We start from the raw sequence: 18,230 nt of genomic DNA, 5'->3' as shown, positions 1-18,230 counted from the left end.
GAGCTCTTGCAGGATATTTAATCTAAGACTAGCTGGGATAACAGGTCGAAATTCGTTGTTGGAATTCGTAGTTTTTGTATAAAATAATAGACCATCTATTAGTTCGTAATGGGCCGCCCTATTTCTTATCGCCACAATATCTTGGTGGCTAAAATTTTCAGGATCCTTCAAATACTCATAAATACTTCCAAACTCAGGATCCTTACCCAGTTCGGTTATTACAGTTTCTCGGGAATTTATTGTACACGCTGTCAGCATTGCAACTTTTACGGTATTACCCTGTTCGTCTAATTTAATTCGTGACAGGGCATCTGCTACGATATTTTCCTTTCCGGGGGTATGCTTGATTACCAGATTATATTCTTGCAGCTTGAGTGCCCATCTTATTAACCTTGGGGATAAATTTTTTCCAGAGTACAATCTAGTTACCGCCGCATGATCAGAATATACTGTTATCGGCGCCTTTCCAAAATAGACTCGGAACTTTTGCACTGCTAACAGAACTGCAAGTGCCTCTCTCTCGGTCGCGGAATAGTTTCTTTGTGTTTGATTTAAAGTTCGGCTAAAAAATGCTACTGGCTGCTGATTTTGCGAAAGTACCGCTCCTACCGCATAATCCGAAGCATCCGCTGAAATTTCTAAATTTTCATCCTTTTCAGGAAATTTCAACACAGGGGCTTGCGTTAATGCTTGTTTTAATTTTTCGAAAGCACTATTGGCTTCGGCCGTCCACGAGAATCTTGCCTTTTTCCTTTTTAATTTTAACAATGGCTCAGCGATAGCCGCAAAATCTTTTATAAAGGACCTATAATATGAACAAAGTCCTAGAAAAGAAGAGAGCTTCTTTGCCGTGTTTGGAGTGGGATACTTTTGTACCGCGATTATTTTTGATTCATCTGTCTCGATCCCTTTTTGCGATATTTTGTAACCTAAATATTTTAATTCAGGGGCTGCAAATTTGCATTTTTCGACATTAACTTTTAGACCGGCCTCATTTAATAAAGAAAACACCTGTCTTAAATCCTGTACATGTTGGTCTAGATTATCACTAGTAATAATGATATCGTCTAAATAGATAAATGTGGACTTTCCGAGAACAGGTCTTAACACAATGTCCATGCATCGCTGAAATGTTGCTGGGGCGCCTGAAAGGCCAAACGGCATTCGCAAAAATGCATAAGTGCCAGACTTGGTTATAAAAGCAGTCTTAGGCACGTCCTCAGGCCTGATCCCTATTTGAAAATAACCATTCGTTAAGTCTAAAGTTGTCATAAATTTGGTTGATTTTATGTTCCTTAAAATTTCTTCTATAATCGGTAACGGATATACCGGATATTTCGTTATGGAATTTAATTTACGGTAATCAATAGCGAATCTCCACCTTTTTGGATGCTCCAAAGGATAATCATTATTTTTCTTACATAAAACCACCGGACTAGCATAACTACTTGAGATAGGCGTTACGATCTTTTTACGTAGCATATCGGTAATATGCCATTCTATAATTTTTTCCTTATTCTTATCATACCGGTATGGTTTTTGACGAACCGGCAATGCATCTCCGGTGTCAATACTATGGTTGGTAACCTGGGTAAATCCTGGAATATCACTAAATAAGGAAGCAAATTCACTTACCACTTGTCGGATTCTATCTTGCTCGTCATTAGGCAGGTGGTCGAGATTTACCCTTGGCGGTTCAACCTTTTCTACACGCACTGGCTTCATCGTCAGCTTAAGAGACGCTGCATTAAAATCCAGTGTAGCTTGTGCGTCTGAAAGAAAGTCTATTCCTAGTATTAAGTGTGCTTGCAAATTCTTTACTATAAAAAACATCACCTTTACTTGTTCGTCCTTGATACGGATGTACAAAGGTACTTTACCTACGCACTTACATTGTTCTCCTTGCGCCGCTAATACTGTTGTATTATCCGCATTATATATGCGGTATTTGCGAAAATACTTTCTAAAAAAGACTTCTGCCACACAGGAACACTGCGCGCCGGTATCCAGGAGTGCGGTGGCCGGGATATTATTTACCAAGACTTCAATCTTCGGAAGAGTTAAATTTTTCACCATTACTGTATTTAACTTGTAGGAAGAGGGGTTTTCGTGGCCTTCGGATTTCCGCACCCTCTCGTCAGCAGAAATCCGTTTTAGTTTAAATTATTTTTTCTTTCGGTGCTTTCCTTCTTTCTCCACTGGCCTTGAGACTTTTTTCCTGGGTTGCTATTGAACTGTCGACGTTCGCCGGCTGTTTTTGAATGCTCGGGTTTCCTTGCCCACTGATTCGCTTTTTCTCCGTAGCCATGTGCTTGAGTTTGCTGTAGTCTTGGCGTACCAAATTGGTTTCGCTGTTGATATTGGCGTCTTCTTTCGACGTCCGCCGTTCTTCTACTTTCAAACTGGATTGCTAGCTCAAATAATTTTTCCAGTGTAGTCGGATTTCTCAATTCAATAAAGTCTTGCACTTGGGGTAGTAACCTCGGCAAAATCACTTGAATTATTTCAGGATCCGGACGGTTTCCATACAAGAGCTTGAAAACGTGAATTTTTCTTAAAATAAACCTGGAGAGGTTTTCCATTCTTTGTTGATATATACTGAAAAGTTCTGTTTCTAATTTCGCACGATCCCTTACAACAGGGAAGGCTTTTAGTAGGGCAGTCTTGAAATTTTCGTAGGTATAGGTGGGACTTCCTGCTTGACCCAAGAGACTTCTGCCGATACATTTGAACCAGTTAAGCGCTTGGCCCCTCAAAGCGCTGGTAGCTAAGGTAACTTTTTGAAACTCGTGCACGGGGTAGAGCATGAAGTGGTCATCCAATTTTTCCAAAAAACTGGTTACCTGTGAGTGTCCATTAAACGTTGCTTCTGGTTTCATCGAAGCGCGCATGGTCTGGACAATATACCCAAATCCTTCCAGGGCGGCAGCTGGCATTTCTGGATTCTGAGCTGTTTCTGCAGGCAGCACAGGTTCTTCTTGAAACTCGGCCATGGTTATTCTTCGTCGGGCGCCACTATCAGGTTCAATGTTTCTTCTTACCTTCTTCGGAAACATACAATGACCTGACTAGAACAGAGAGCTTACTAAAGCTATGTTCACTAATTGTAGTAAGTAGACAGGATACAGACGAAGGGTATACAAAACCCTTTATTTTTTTCTTTATATACAATGACTTCCGTACTTCGGAATACAATGACCCTCCACTCGGGGTCTAACTTAAAAGATATCAAAATAAAACTAAACTCTAATTTAACTTTAGAATAAGATTGGCCTTATAATAACAGAAAGCGTATGTAGCACAGAGACTGTGAACACTACAATACGTTTAATTTATCAAGAGGATTAAAACCTCTGGCCTGGAAGGCAAAGTAGCAACTGCGTAACTTCTAAGGTAAGCGGCCTGCTTCGAACTCACGGCTTCCTCTCTTCTGCTTGGCAAAAAGGCCACACTTAAATACTTGGCGCTCGCCAGACAACTTTGCATAAACTCCTTCACGCTTATAATTCTGGCCGGAAGTAGAAAATAAGAAGTGATAGTAAAGATTTAAAATAAAATAAACGTTAGTAAAACTTAAGATCCTTACAGTGTGGTGGAATTTCCTTCAGATAATTAAGTTTATTTTGGAAACTATTTTTACATCACATATGTTGTTGTCGGATTTGAATGAGCTGCAATTTCATGCACTGGGACAATTCTTAGGACAGATAAGGAAACTGTCCTATTATACTCGTAAACAAAGTGGAAAAAGAAGAACGTAGAGCATATGGCATCGCATTTGACAAAGATCATATCATTGCAATAATTCAACTGAACAACGGTTTCATCATAGGTATGGCAACTAACTTTGATGCAGTTTATCCGCCTACAGTGGCCAAGAGGTATTCAAGAAAAGAAAACAAATCTGTATCCCTAAAGCAACTTAAAATCATCCGAAATTGCATGAAATATATGAATGACTGGATATTCTGGACAATTTTATTGCCATGTATATAAAGTGCAAGTAAAAAATAAAAAATGGTGGAGGCCTATTTTTACGAATTTTATTTATGTAGCTAAATCAAATGCATGGAACATTATGAGATTTCCAAAATCTTCCTATTAGATTTCCACAGGAGTGCTTCTCTGGTAATTCTGAAAGCAAGAGAAGACTATTCTGAAAATTCTCAGCCTTCATCTTCATGTAGTGATTGTGTCTATAGATAATTTTTCATTTAGAATTTAGCGAGAAGCGAAACCAGAAAGAATCTCACAAATCATATTATCGGAAAAATTCAACAAACGAAAGTAAAACTTATAAATACTGTGGTAGTCAAATGATAACTGTTTGTAATAAATGTTATATACCTTTGTATAGCAAATGCTTCGAAGATTTCTACTTATCCCAAAAGTAACCGGTTTCGACTGATTTTGCGATTTCACAACATTTTGTAGCTTCAATAAAAATAAATAATTATTTCAATTATATTTGTTTCTCTTAACTGTACTCTAATACATTAAAAACACTTTTTTCCATTTCCTTCAAGTGAAAGTTAGTGCGGTTGTTAGTGGGTTAAGTAGAAAGCATCTGAACTCAAATCCTGCCTTTTGCACTTCAGTAGGTTTATTTACATATGCTAAAGCATGCCAAGGCTATCTATCTAAAGGTAGGAAGGCCTTCGATGAGGATGTGTTAAGGGTAGCTAATTCATAGTCGCGTTAAACAATAATAAATAATATGCAGTAAGTCCTTTGACTAGGAATCTAACCCAAATATATATAACCCGTGTTCAGCGATTTTATTGCTTGTAAACTCATGCGCTTCTCTGTTTGCATGGTGGTAGAGAAGCCGGCAACCATAGTTATGGTTTTGAGTTCTACCACAGGATCATACTATTTGAGCATCTGGAAAGAAGGGACAAAGTTTAGAGATGAATGGCAGATAGATACTTAGCCCTATCGTTTCCAGATGTTCCAAAGAGCTTAATAATATAGTTTCCTTTCAACTATATAATAAATTCAAGTTTTATTTAAACGAAGAAACAACGCTCCTTCATTCTTGTGGTATTTACAAAATTTATATTGAGTGCAGTATGTATATAGGACACACGTGAAAATAAAAAGATGTTAAAATGTCTTACCTTGTTTTCCGATTGCTTTGATGAAAACCAAAATTTTAGATTTCAGAAGCAAAAATCAGTCCTCGAACTGAGGATTAGCTAAAAGGTTTAGAATTTTGTCTTTTGGATAAAAAGCTACTTAATGGTGTAGCGTCCGCTTCACGATAGGAATATCGTAGGTGTGGAAGAAATTGTTTCTTGCCCCGCATTGTTCTTACTATATAATATACAAATTTGTGCTTAAAACACAATAACTTCTACTGCGTTAAACATAGCTTTGAAAATTTTGCGCTAGTTAGTTACTCGGTGATTTTTTTCACTTTTATTTGCGTTAATTTTTAATCTTAGTAAATGTTTGTTTACATTAAGGATACCTTATTGTTAATTTAGAAATGGACTACGCTTAAAAGGAACATAAAACTACTTTTCTAGAAGGCGGGCAATTTGATGAAAAGTAAACTAATTTCCTTTCTTATTTAATCTTGAATTAATCCTAAATCGAGCTTTATGGGAAGACAAAAAAAGTACTTTTCGAAAGCTGTGATTCCCGGGAGCTGCACACTAGCTCCGATAAATAACTCTAAAGTGTAGTCGATTATACTTACCTATAGCTATAAATAAACCTGACATCCCAGACCCAGATCTCCAAAACTGCCTTACTTTGACGTACATTTTGAATAAAATTCATACTCAGTGTACACAAAATTTAAAGAGAGTGAAGAAAACTGTTAAGGTCAACTTCACATATTGTCAGAAACATATTTTACACCTAATTTTCAAATATGAAATACCTTCTCTTTACCCACAGTGCCATCAATCAATTGACCTTCATCAACAGAAAGAAAGCAGCCGCACGTCAAAAATCCAGTTAATTTCCTGGAAAAAAGGGAACAAGAAAGGCGTATCAAGGACAAATCTTTCACTCATAACCCTAATAAATCTTTTGATGAAGCATCCACAGATTTTTGCTCTTTGGAACTTTAAAAAGCTGATTGTCCAGATGTCGACCTACACCCATCCATGGACTTTGGAAAGCTTTTCAAGAGGAAAGGTGTAAAATACCTCTTCCGCTACTGAAAGAAAGCTGTATTGTCTTGGAAATTACGGTGTACAAAAATACTGAAAAATACGGGTTATCAAACGGAACATTTGAAACACAAACGTTTTATGTAAAATATTTTGGTAAATACTATGGAAACCGCCTAAAATGTGCGAATAGCTTTAGTATGCACAGATGATTGAGGGCAAACTGTCACATTTTCCATGCATAAAGCTTTATTTTGCTTAAATACTTGTATTCTAATAAATAGGTAACAATAAATGACATTTCTCACCCATCAGATTTTATCTCAATGAAGCTATCGTGTGCTTAAATATAGTTGTCCTATCAACAGTTTACTTCTCATAACTTAGCATTTCCATTCTAGTATTATCAGCAACGTCAGTCCATCGCATACTTTGTTTTCCACGCAATAGACATTTATAGTAGAGACGCATAATTATGTTTAAATGTGACACGCTCGACTGAGAATAACATTATTTCGTGGATAACCTGGACCATACCGAAACTTGGATAAAATAAACAATCTGCAAACGTTGGTACTTTATTATTAGTAACAAATTAGTGGCAACATACTTTCCAACTAATCACCCCCCGTAAGTGTCACAGCAAATTTTGTGCGATCGGCGCTTTAGATAAAGTAGGAAATAAACATCTACACTTAATTAGAGTAATACAACGTACATTCTGCTTTTAAACAGATCGTAACGAGGAAAAGAGTGAATTGTCGTCCACAGCCTACCCCTTGTTGCTTTGGCAATCTTTCAGTTTAGCGATTTAATATGCTAGCTTGCATTTCATACCATAGCCTTTCGTGAAGCATTTCTGAAGCCCTATTACTCATTTTAAGCACAACAGCGCTTGTCGTGAAATACATCATACGAAAGCGAACACTCACTTTTAACGCAATGTATGAAAGCTTAGACATATAATATCATTACATTATCAGGAAATTTGAGACATTTTTCAGTTTTTACTTAAGTTTTCAGTTAAGAGATTGCTTAGTGTTTTTTTTTTCTATACTGTTTTTACACGTTCAGGTTACTGGGATTCATCGCATTAAAAAGTTATATTTCCATTGAAAGCACTAAATTTCGCAGAAAACGTTTTCTGATAAAGCAAGGAATTAATTGTAACTGATGAAGAAAATGTATAAACCCATTATTTTGATTTAAATAGACACGGACTGAAAAAGTGGATTTCTAAGGGTGCTGAATTCTTGATGACTTTTAATTTTACGCAACGGTAAGTGAAAATAGGTCGAAAAATTGTCTTTGCAAAAATCTTTACTTAAATGTTTCGCTTAGTTATGATCATAAACAATTGTGATTAATATTAACGGTGAAAGTATAAATTTTGAACTACCATTTCTCTGCAACTTATTCAATGATCTGATATCAAATTCCTCTTTTAGAAAAGAAAATAATTAAAAGAAAATACATCTTGCCTGAAACCTTTCCTTAACTTGAATAAGCAATTTCACTGAATCAAGAATAGAAACTGTTAAATCCAGATAAAATATTACGCAATTACACACCTACGCTTTTCTAACACCAGATGATTTTTGAGGAGCTGATGAACCTTCCTGCTTATCAATTGATAACCATGTAACAAAACATTACCAGTGCTTTCCAAAAGTCTGGAACTTCTTTACCAATTAAAAATCAGTTTTTGGTTTGTTAAATAATTAGACATTAATTTCTCTTTCCAATCATTTTGTTTCCCTGGTCATCGACATTCAATACAGACATGTATAAATAAAGAATTAAGTGAAATCAGAAGAATTAACTTCAGAAATTAAGTCAACGCAATTTAGGACTTTATATATATATATATTTAGGAATTTTTATATATCTTACGGTGAACACCGAAATCTGGAGAAAGTCGACTTTCACCGGTGAATGTCAACATTCACATAGTCGCTTAGTGTATGCCCGAAATAATTTCCAAATATTCTTATTTCTGACTTACACCGGTAAATGTCGACATTCACCATGTACTTAATGGTGAATTTTGAACATATAAGAATATTATATTTTCTTCTCCGTAATTCAGTCGCGAGAAAACGCACTTGAGACTTAAAATAAGAATATAAGAACTTAAAACACACAATACATTCAAAATGAGAAGGAAAATAACAGAAGTTAAAAACTTACTAAATTATGTGATTCAAATCTTAGTTATTTCAACAACTTAAACTATTATGACACTTTGAACTGCACAAGAGGCCCTTGCTTTTACAACTGCATTTATTTGGAACACTTCCTTTTGCAATGGCAGCGTGTACATATACTCCTCTCTTTTCGACCTACACCAGAGCATATCTGTGATTGTCGACATACACCGATGAGGGTCCGAACGTACAAGAATGTAATGCTATATTCGATCTTTCACCGACGCATTTGGTGAATGTTGACATTCTCCGGTGAAAGTCGACATTCTCCAATTTCGGTCTTTCACAGTAACATATATATGACATATATAAGAGTAAACTGAATCAACTATTCGGCTGCACCCATTTATTTTTCCTTTGCTCCTCCATTAATGAATTATCGACCTCACTATTTAATATAAGTCAAATTAAACTTCAGTAAAACATAATTCTTTAGGTCTGTGTTTTGTAATGCAACTAATATTTAGCAAATCTTAGCCCCCGGTATTTGAGGAGTTTCAAGAACTGCTGGTCGTAAAGCAGTAAAGCGAAATAACCACCAACTCGTTTCTGGAAATAGGGTTTCCAACCCCAAATTTTAGAATTACTTCGCGTTAAAAAACATTAAAAAGTAACATGTTTGTAAAAAATACTTTTATATTCAAATGTAATTTGATCCCAAAACAGATTTTGTAAATAAAAATAATTTAATATTAGCTTCGTTACTTATAATCTATGCAAAGTACGAAAGAACATTTTCGTGAAATTCTGTAAAATACAGAAAATATTGATAAACATACATGAATAACGCCTGGTTAATGTAATAACAGGAAAATTTAATGAAAGTGAATTCTGAAATAAAATCTGACTAATCTGAAACGAAGTGCGTTGACAGAAATGCAACATTCAATTTCACGTTTTCCTTTGTTGAAGTTCTAGTAAGTGGCAGTTTTACATTTATATACTACTGTTAATACAAAGCATGATTTTTATTACTTTCCCAAGTTTTCCACCAACCAATATCTTGCATTTGTTGGACATAACTATGTTTTCACTGCATTTCCAGTTTCGCATTGTATCGAAGATATAGTTTTCATTCTTGACAGGAATTGTGTGGAACAGAGAATGGAATTCAGATGGTAATCATGTGTTTTTCGTCGAGATTCTTCTAAAAATACCATTAAAATGTTTACTTTTAGAAATTATGCTTCCCTTAATTTCCTTGTGAAAAATCCAAGCATTGCTTGCCACCAAATCTAAAGTATTATACAACACATGCATTGGCTAGCTGGATTTCCTGATTTTATTAAACAGGTTTTAATCATTTTGTCAATACTACCAACAGTATATTTTGCAGAATTATAAAATGCTGCATTTTTGGACGGTTTCCTAGCATTATCAGTAACATCAATAATATGATGAGCCTCAGCGTTCCTCGAATGTACGAAAGAGCTAAAAGGCACTTACCTCATCTAGTGACATCGGCAAACTGTCATTTTGAAGCTGTCTTCGAACTTCTGCTCATCATATATTTCTATCATTTTTCTCTTTGTTACCTGTATAAATAACAGTAATGAAACTATTATTCTTCCATTTTTCACATTTCTCTTTGCATATAATATTATTTCCCTAGATTTTTATCATGATTTTGGCGTTGGAAACATTCTAGTTGGCTATTCGTAGTTACATATATATATATATATATATATATATATATATATAATGTTGTATGATCTTGAATCCATTTAGTGCGAATACAAGTTATTATTACTTGCGCAATTGCTGCAAAGTTAGTTAATAATAATTTATTTCCTAAACAGTGTTGATTAATTGATTATATTATTTCCTAAGTTTAATTAAAGTAGAATTATTTTAAAAGTGTGCATCCATATTGGTAAGTTATATTTTGAAAGATGTTTTGAAGTAATTTGAAAGCAAATTGTTAATAATGTTTTAACGGAGACTGGAGTTAAATCATCACGAAGAATATTATTTCAATTGTAAAAGGAAAAATTAAAACATGTAATCATTGTCATTGATCGGAAATTAGTTGACTTTTCAAGGGGAACAAACCAACTCCCGTTCAATGAACAATAATTGATAAAATACGTAAATACGAAAGTGTTTCGTCTTTACTCGAGTTATAAGTTAAAGCCAAACCGGCAATTCTAGTCAGGCCAAATATTTCCGCGAATAGTAGGAATTATGAACCAATGCTGATACTCAAAGAACTTATTCTCATGAAGCATTTTAGTCAATTCAATTTGGAGTAAAAATCAATTACTGTAGAGAAATCCTGTAAAACTCGAATAACCGTCCCCGACACTTTCATCTTTATGCATTTGAGTACTATATTATTTGTAGAAATTAAACATTGGAAATTGTCATTATGAAATCGAATTCAAAGTAAAGTTGAAATAAACATAGAAGATTATAAAAAAGATAAATAATGCAAACTTTGTAAAAACAAATCAAAGAAAATATAATATATATATATATATATATATATATAATGTTGAATGATCTGAAATTCACTTAGTTCAAAAACGTTTTATATTAGGAGATAATAGAGTCAATATTTCTTTAGTAAATATATGTATATAAGTAAGGCTGTAAGAACAAACGAGAAAAAACCAATTTAGGTCAAAACTTTGCGCATTGTGCTGCAAAATTAAGGAAATTAGAAGATAAATTTTAGAAAGCTCGCCAAAAAGTTACCAAACACTGTGGCTCCGAGAAAACTCCAACATAAGCATATTTAGTTGCTATGAAAAGTGTGAAAGAGGAGAAAAAATATTTGAATATTAACAAATTAACATATTTAGTATCTATGAAAAGTGCGAAAAGGAGAAAATATCTTTTTAAATTAATAAAAACTATTTGCTAAACAAATTGGGAATTTTTAACATAGCAAAAAAATCAATTGACCGAGGTAAAATAATTGGCCATATTCTCAATAAAAAGTTAATTATAAACACAGAAATATATATATTTTTCTAACTGAATAAAGTTTTGTAAACCTGTGTATGAACATTATGTAAAGTTCAGAAAAGTTATAAAACTTCAGCGGTCTTAGCTCACAAATAAATAAGTGGCATCCAAACTTTCACATGGAACAGTTAAAATGATGGTAGTTCTAGTGTTAACTCTTGACGCGCGCTGAAATCCGAGCTGTGCGTCATCTTATCGATTAATTTTTGAATGTATTTTACTTAAAATTTTATTTATGCTTTTTCTCAAAAACATTTATATAATAATGCAATTATTTTTCTCTCTAAGAAAAATACGGTGGATGTTTTTTCAGCCATGTACAGTTCTGGAGTTGTCAAGCCATATGCCAGTTTCTTTACATGGAAATAAGTTAGCTGATGATAAGGTTTTCACACATGTTTGAATAATTTTTAACATTTCCTTATTCACGCGATTTGTAATATTAATGTGAAGTCGATGTTCTAGCATTTTCAGGTGTTTCATGTCAAGGTCGCACATTTCCTCAAATTATCAGCTAATATATTACAGTCAATTATTAGAAATTAGTCTTAGTGTGGATCAGAATTTTAATTTATTTAAAAAAGAATATGATTCTGCTTTAGAATAAGAGAGCCACAATAACATTATCTCCAACTGCTTTGAATAAAATATCAGCTATCTCTAAAAAAACTTAAGTTATCGTATTTTTGCATAGCAGTCAATTTCAACTGTTTCATGTGAAAAATTAGATTTTATGCCATGCAGTATTCATCCTTGCTAAAATTAATGTTGCTAAAAAGTGAACGTGTTGCATAAGATCTGACGGTACTTTTCCATTTTGCCGGCGCAAGCGATAAAGTCGCCAAAAATGGTACAACCGATTCCAAACGAAATATCCTCGATGGTAATCTTTTACGCCTCATTTTCAAAACAAGTCGCAGTCATTTCTTATCAGATTGATTGCTTCTTTCAATACTGGCATACAATAACTTAGAATTTTTACCCAGATACTTCAACTTTATACCCTAAGGCCATTCGCGGTAATTACGTCAATTGGGATGCAATCACATCAATCATCCGAAGGCAAAAATACAGAAGACGCAAAGGGTTAAATTCATAAATTCTAACGAGAATGCACTATCGTAGTAAAGCACTGCGGTTTTATATAATTTCGGAATAAGCTATTCATACGAATTGAAACAATTCTTGCATTTAAATTTGTAATTAAGATTTAACTTGAAATTAATGTAAACAATTACTGAGAGAATTACGTAAGTTTTTGTAGCGTAGTTTACTTGAAATGAGATCATTGTGGTCACGTGATAAGAAACTGCGAATCAGGATGTTGTACCATGAAAGCACAGAAAAAATCTTAATATCGTTTTACAAATTTATTGTCTTTTTGCAAAATTTTAAGCGATATTAAAATGTTCTTACCTTTAAAATAAAAATTTCTTAGAACTAACATTTGTTAACATCATTTATGTGTATATTACGTGTTGTCGCTAATAAAGTCTGCTTGGCGAGATTTGCGCCGCCGAAACGGAAAAGTACCGATCTGGTAATATTCACGAACAATTTCTGTAACCGAGGCAAATACGTTCCTTTTCTCCACTCTTTAAACTATTTGTCTCGTGCCTAAATGCCCAGCCAATTCCGATTCTTACATATCATGTATCATACATATTTTCACACTGGTTCGAACGACTTGCAGAATTTTCTCTCCGTTATTTGTTCCTTTACAATCAACCAACACCTATCAATAACACCGTAATTGTTTCATCCGTTTTTTAAACCCATTAAGACCATGCGGGCAAGTAAATCACGATCCCGCAAATAAGAATTGAATTTTCTTAATTAAGAACTTGCTTTGAATATCCTTACTAAATTATCTCAAGAATCCAATAATGGAAACATTAACACTGCGCATTTTTACTTTGTTTTTTCCCTCGTCTGATTTAATGCGGTATAATGCATCAACAACTGCATTTTTATTTATCTGGCTCATGCTGAATTCTTAGGATAAATTTTAAAGATTTAACCGCCACATGATAAGACGCGATCTGTGGGTACCCTGTATACCGTACTCTAAATTTCCAGATTGTCATTAACATAGCACGTTTCTCTCTTTCATCGAAGAAAGACATCGAATATCCTCTCTGTATGCTATAAAATAACTTATTACAGTATGTAACCGATTTATACCTTGCAAAAGATCAGGTCCAACTAAAACTTACGACTTACCTACAGCAATATGCAATTCTCATGGGTTCCGAAATTTTAATACAGAATCATACGTTAAAGCAGGTTTCAACATTTCAGAAACTGTATTTTCTTCAGCTGACCACCAGAACAGAGTTTCTTTCCCTGGTTCAAGTTTAAGACTGATTCTGCGATAAATGTAAAATGTTTTTTCAGCATATTCTAAAACAATTCAGTTCTAGAAATGATGATAGTCTTTTCACTGTTGTGAGAAGTGGGTAAGGTTTATTAAATTCGTTCCACTATGTCTACTTCTAATACATTTTATAACCCAAATATCTAAGTTATTTTGCTATGAACTTAACATTTTGAGTTATTAAGCTTTAGACCATCAAATTGGAATTCTTTACAAGATATTTAGTTGTTCTATTTAGGGTTTTATAACCAACTTCAAAATGCCTTACTTGGTCTATGGACGGTAGGTTATCTTTTTCCAACATGATTCTGCATCATTGGCATAGAGAATACATACAGGAGTGATTTATTTTGTTTTTCATCAGGCTTTTCAATAACGTCTTCTTTCACCTTGTCATAGTGATAATATTTAGATCAATATAGAAGATTATCACACCTATTTCAGTCTCATGGTCACTACGTGATTCAAACAAGCATGCCATCAATTAGTATGGTAAATTTAGCGCAAGGTGTGGTCTTTTCTAACCTTTTAAAATGTGCACAATTCAAAGCGGAATTTTGAACAGCTTATCCTTTCAATTCCTCTACGCTCAATTCCAATATGTTTTCCTTAAATTCAATTCAATATTTTATCTCCCACTGCGAATGTTCAATCTAAGATGACACAAAAGTTCTGTAACAAAATAAACTCACTACTTCCCCTAAACAACGAAAAATTTCACCCTTCATCTAAGAAGATTTTCATTTAACCTGGGGGACTAACCTCTGAATACGATCCCCCCTTTCTAGTTTAACTGAAGAGAGCTTTTCTCTTATTTTCATCTTGTCGATCACATTCTGTTCTACCCTACCAACTGGAAAGTTAACCAAAATCTCTGAAATTTCCAAATCTGAATTTATTGCCATTCCTACTTTGAGGTTTGGAAGTGGTCGCCACCGTTAATTGAGCAATTTCAAGAACTCAAGCATTTAATGTAGTGAAATGCAAAATAGAACGTTGAATTATTTACTCGGTTCGAAGTGGACATGGTAATCCTTACCTATTAATAGATACAATAATCACTCACCGATCTTCGTGTCAGTTAGGTGGATGGTTCCCTGCTTCGGACTACTGAAAGGTTACCGAAGTATTCTTTCTAAACTGCAAATTCACTTGGTATCTAAATCCAAACTAATCTATGTTTACTAATTTCACTAATCTATGTTTGGTGAAAACTGACGAAAGAAATGGAAACTAGAAAACATTTAACATATAAGTAACAAGTATGCTAATATACACTTCACAGACAAACAGAAATCGAATCCAAATCGAACTACCAGTGTTCTACAACATGGGTGACGTAGTCACTAGTGGGAGGAGAGTGAGTGGACAGAGTGAGCGTAATTAATTAAGATTAATTGAGATATTAGTATTGGATCTATTTCTTGCTGTATTATGCGTAGTAGGGATTCTTTTTTGTTGAGGGAGTTATCACAGATGTGATAAAAGCAATTTAACAGTACGGAAGTTAGTTTCCATTTAAGTTTCGATTAAAATAAACTGTTTTTATCTAAAATTTAAAAAAAACGTACGCTACAGATTTACATATAGAATCGTAGACTTAAAATATTTAAATAACTATTCTATTTCTGATAGTACTTTAACTGTAGGTATTAAACAATGTGATTATTATTAAAATTAAGTAAAATTACGTGATTTGGTACTTATCTGACTTTTGAGCACACTACTTTTCTCTGTGCTTATGTGTGTGCTCTTATTGTACATACTAAGTTCTACTTAACATACTAAGTACTTATACATACTAAGTGGATATTGCAATAACCTTTCATATGTTTGGTTCTAAAGATCCAAGATTAGGTTAAAAATAAATGAATGTTTTGTAAATAAACTTCTCTGAATCGAAAGCTTGCTGAATGTAGATTTAAAGACTGAAAATAAATGCTGGCTCTTAAAAATTCTCTGGCTCTTAAAAATTCAGCTCAAATAACATTTTAAGAGCATCACTGCTCTGAAAGGAATATAAAAGGAGTTGTTAATAAAAGTTTTGAATTCGTTTCGTGGCGAAAACGGATTTCATAGTCGTTGAGTTAGATTCGAGATATAAAAATTTAGTCTTAAGTAATGAATTTAATGAATTAAAAAGCTAAACATATATCAACTTAAATTTTGTGCATATAAAATTTTCATAATGCTTTAGATATCCACATAGACATAACTCACAAAAACGTAAATGTAACTTTGAGGCATTAAATAATAAAAATATCTTTATTTAAAACAGGATATATTGAAAACTGTTTACTTAAATAATAAGGCTTCAGGGCAAATTTTAATTTTAAAATGTTGGAAAAAAGTGCATCCATGTGTTAGAGAAGCCTGATGATGAAGTTTAAACACAGAACATTGCTTCAATTTTTTTTATCGAATAAAATTCATAAAAATAACTCAGAGAAAAAATATTTAATCAAACTTAAATAAACGGAAACAAAACAGCGGAATTGTTTTTTATTTATTTTCTTTCTATACATGAAAAAATGCCGTAATCTTCAATTTTTTTGGCCTTCTTTTAATATCAAATACAAAATATTTAAAAAAGTAAGTTGATAAGGGTCTGTAAGAAAGCTGTTAAGTGCTTTAAACTGCTGTTTAATGCAATTATGTGTATTCAACTTACCTTGAATAGCTAAAATCAATTTTCGTCTTTTAATAACATTTTTGTAAATTTATGTTATATTATTATGCCTATTATTTCTTATATGATATAAGATTTTGTTATGCCAGTTTAAAATTTCGATTCAGTAGATTTTTTTCTTCATTTTCAGTTGAAAGACTTAAGCATATTGAATTAAATAAAATATTTGGTACTTTTGAGCTGAACAGTGTGCGTTTATGTGCAGAATTTGGTAAGAAATTCTAGACTATTATAAGACAAAATAAAACTTCGGGTAAGATGAAAACATTATAGTTCATAATTTTACATTTCATACATATATTGACACATATTTCTCATAATCCAATTGTAGAATATGATTTTCAGTGAAATTCTACAGAAGAAGGCAACGTATAAAAGTAAAAATAAAAATAAAAGGCTTAACTTTATTTCTTTATTCAGAGAAAAGCCCGAAATAATAATGAGAAAGGGAAATGTATATGAGTGTAGACTATCCAGACACCTTAACCATAGTCAGTGATCCCAGAAGTACATAAGAGAATCTTCAGACAACTGTATAGCTGTCACTACTGTTATAGACATAAGGCGTAAATTGTTAGCTTCTTTCATACAAACGGAACAGTGTCTCAGTCTCAGTCAATCAGGAAAGATGAACCTGAGCATGCGGGAAGATGCAGCTGAGGCAGCGAAATCATTTACTGAATGTCAATTCGTATTTGTTGCATTATAATTGATCCATTCTAAGGTCATCTTGGCATAAAGTTGAAACGTTGAGTTGTTGGAGACGTAGAAAAGTTGAGGACGTAGAAACGCAGTAGATGTGGCAAAAAAAAAAAAAAAAAAAAAAAAAAAAAAACGTAATTCTGCATCTAAAGAAATCGAATCTTAAAAGCCGTACGATAGAACGCACATAGTATTCAGAACATCTTTCGTTTTCTGTATGAGAATTAAACTGCATGTATACTGTTAAAATTTATCTTACTAATATTTTATCTCTTCAAAGATTGTTCATTTCAGTCGAAGACGTATCTAAAGAGAGCCGACCTTGTCTTCCCGGCGTGACTTGTATGTTGAGGTCCTGAATTAGAATTCAATGCAAGTAATCCACAAATAAAAGGGTCACATCTTAACGAAATACTAAATATATTACACATAAATAACAAGCTGCAAAATTAGTCTTAACACTGAGTATATAATTGTCCGCCGCCTATTGAAGGAGACGTTTTACCTCGAATTTCAAAGTCTTAAAACTGAACCGAAATTTCCTGCCTGAAAAACGTTGAGCACTCCTGCCTGTAGCGTGCTTTTAAAGCACGATAATTCTGCGGTAGATCGTTAAGCCTATGTTTTTAACATTCCCCCTTTTAAGTTTCGGTAACCAGAACTCAACATCTCCTTCTTCATATCTTGTGAGAGGTCGAACAGCACCTCTAGTTCTAATTGTGACAGGATGCTAATCAGGATTAACTTGGCTTTCAGGATATTCTTCATCCATTGTAACATTATCTGCGTTGACAACACCTTTATCACCTTCTAGTTTTAAAGGAAACAACTTTTTGGTGGGTCTAGTCACAAATCCTACTTTAGTTTTAATTGTCGGTTCTAATGACTTCGCCTTTGCTAGTGTAGATCGATAATATTCTTCTCAAAGGCTAATATAATCTTCCGAAGTTATCATTTCAGATTAAAAAGATGCCTCTAATGTTAGGGAAATAAACTCCGCTCCCAGTTGCTGCTTTTAATCCAGTTGCCCAAGTATTCCTTTCGAAACCTCCTAATTCGAATATCTGACATTAGCATTATTCTGTAAACTAATCCTTTTATCCTGTTTTTGTGAACAGTTTCTTATCTGATGACAATCAGCTATGCTATTTAGGCGTTTT

The 18,230-nt window shown here is 33.5% G+C and overlaps 1 long non-coding RNA gene across 1 annotated transcript in view; it reads right to left on the bottom strand.

The window, feature by feature from the left end:
• LOC146993100 (uncharacterized) overlaps window positions 1-18,230 on the bottom strand; it is a 395,311-nt gene that overhangs the window by 364,735 nt on the left and 12,346 nt on the right. Inside the window, exon 2 of the long non-coding RNA XR_015038511.1 lies at window positions 9,779-9,867. This is a non-coding gene — a long non-coding RNA (uncharacterized LOC146993100). The remainder of the gene's footprint in view (window positions 1-9,778; window positions 9,868-18,230) is intronic.

The sequence above is a fragment of the Stegodyphus dumicola genome, chromosome X1 (assembly GCF_044657685.1).
Source record: "Stegodyphus dumicola isolate Sdum_Otavi_A_Nest chromosome X1, ASM4465768v1".
In the NCBI taxonomy this organism is placed as follows: domain Eukaryota; kingdom Metazoa; phylum Arthropoda; class Arachnida; order Araneae; family Eresidae; genus Stegodyphus; species Stegodyphus dumicola.
The sequence above is the reverse complement of the archived record's forward strand: the minus strand, read 5'-3'. Positions and strand labels throughout refer to the sequence as shown.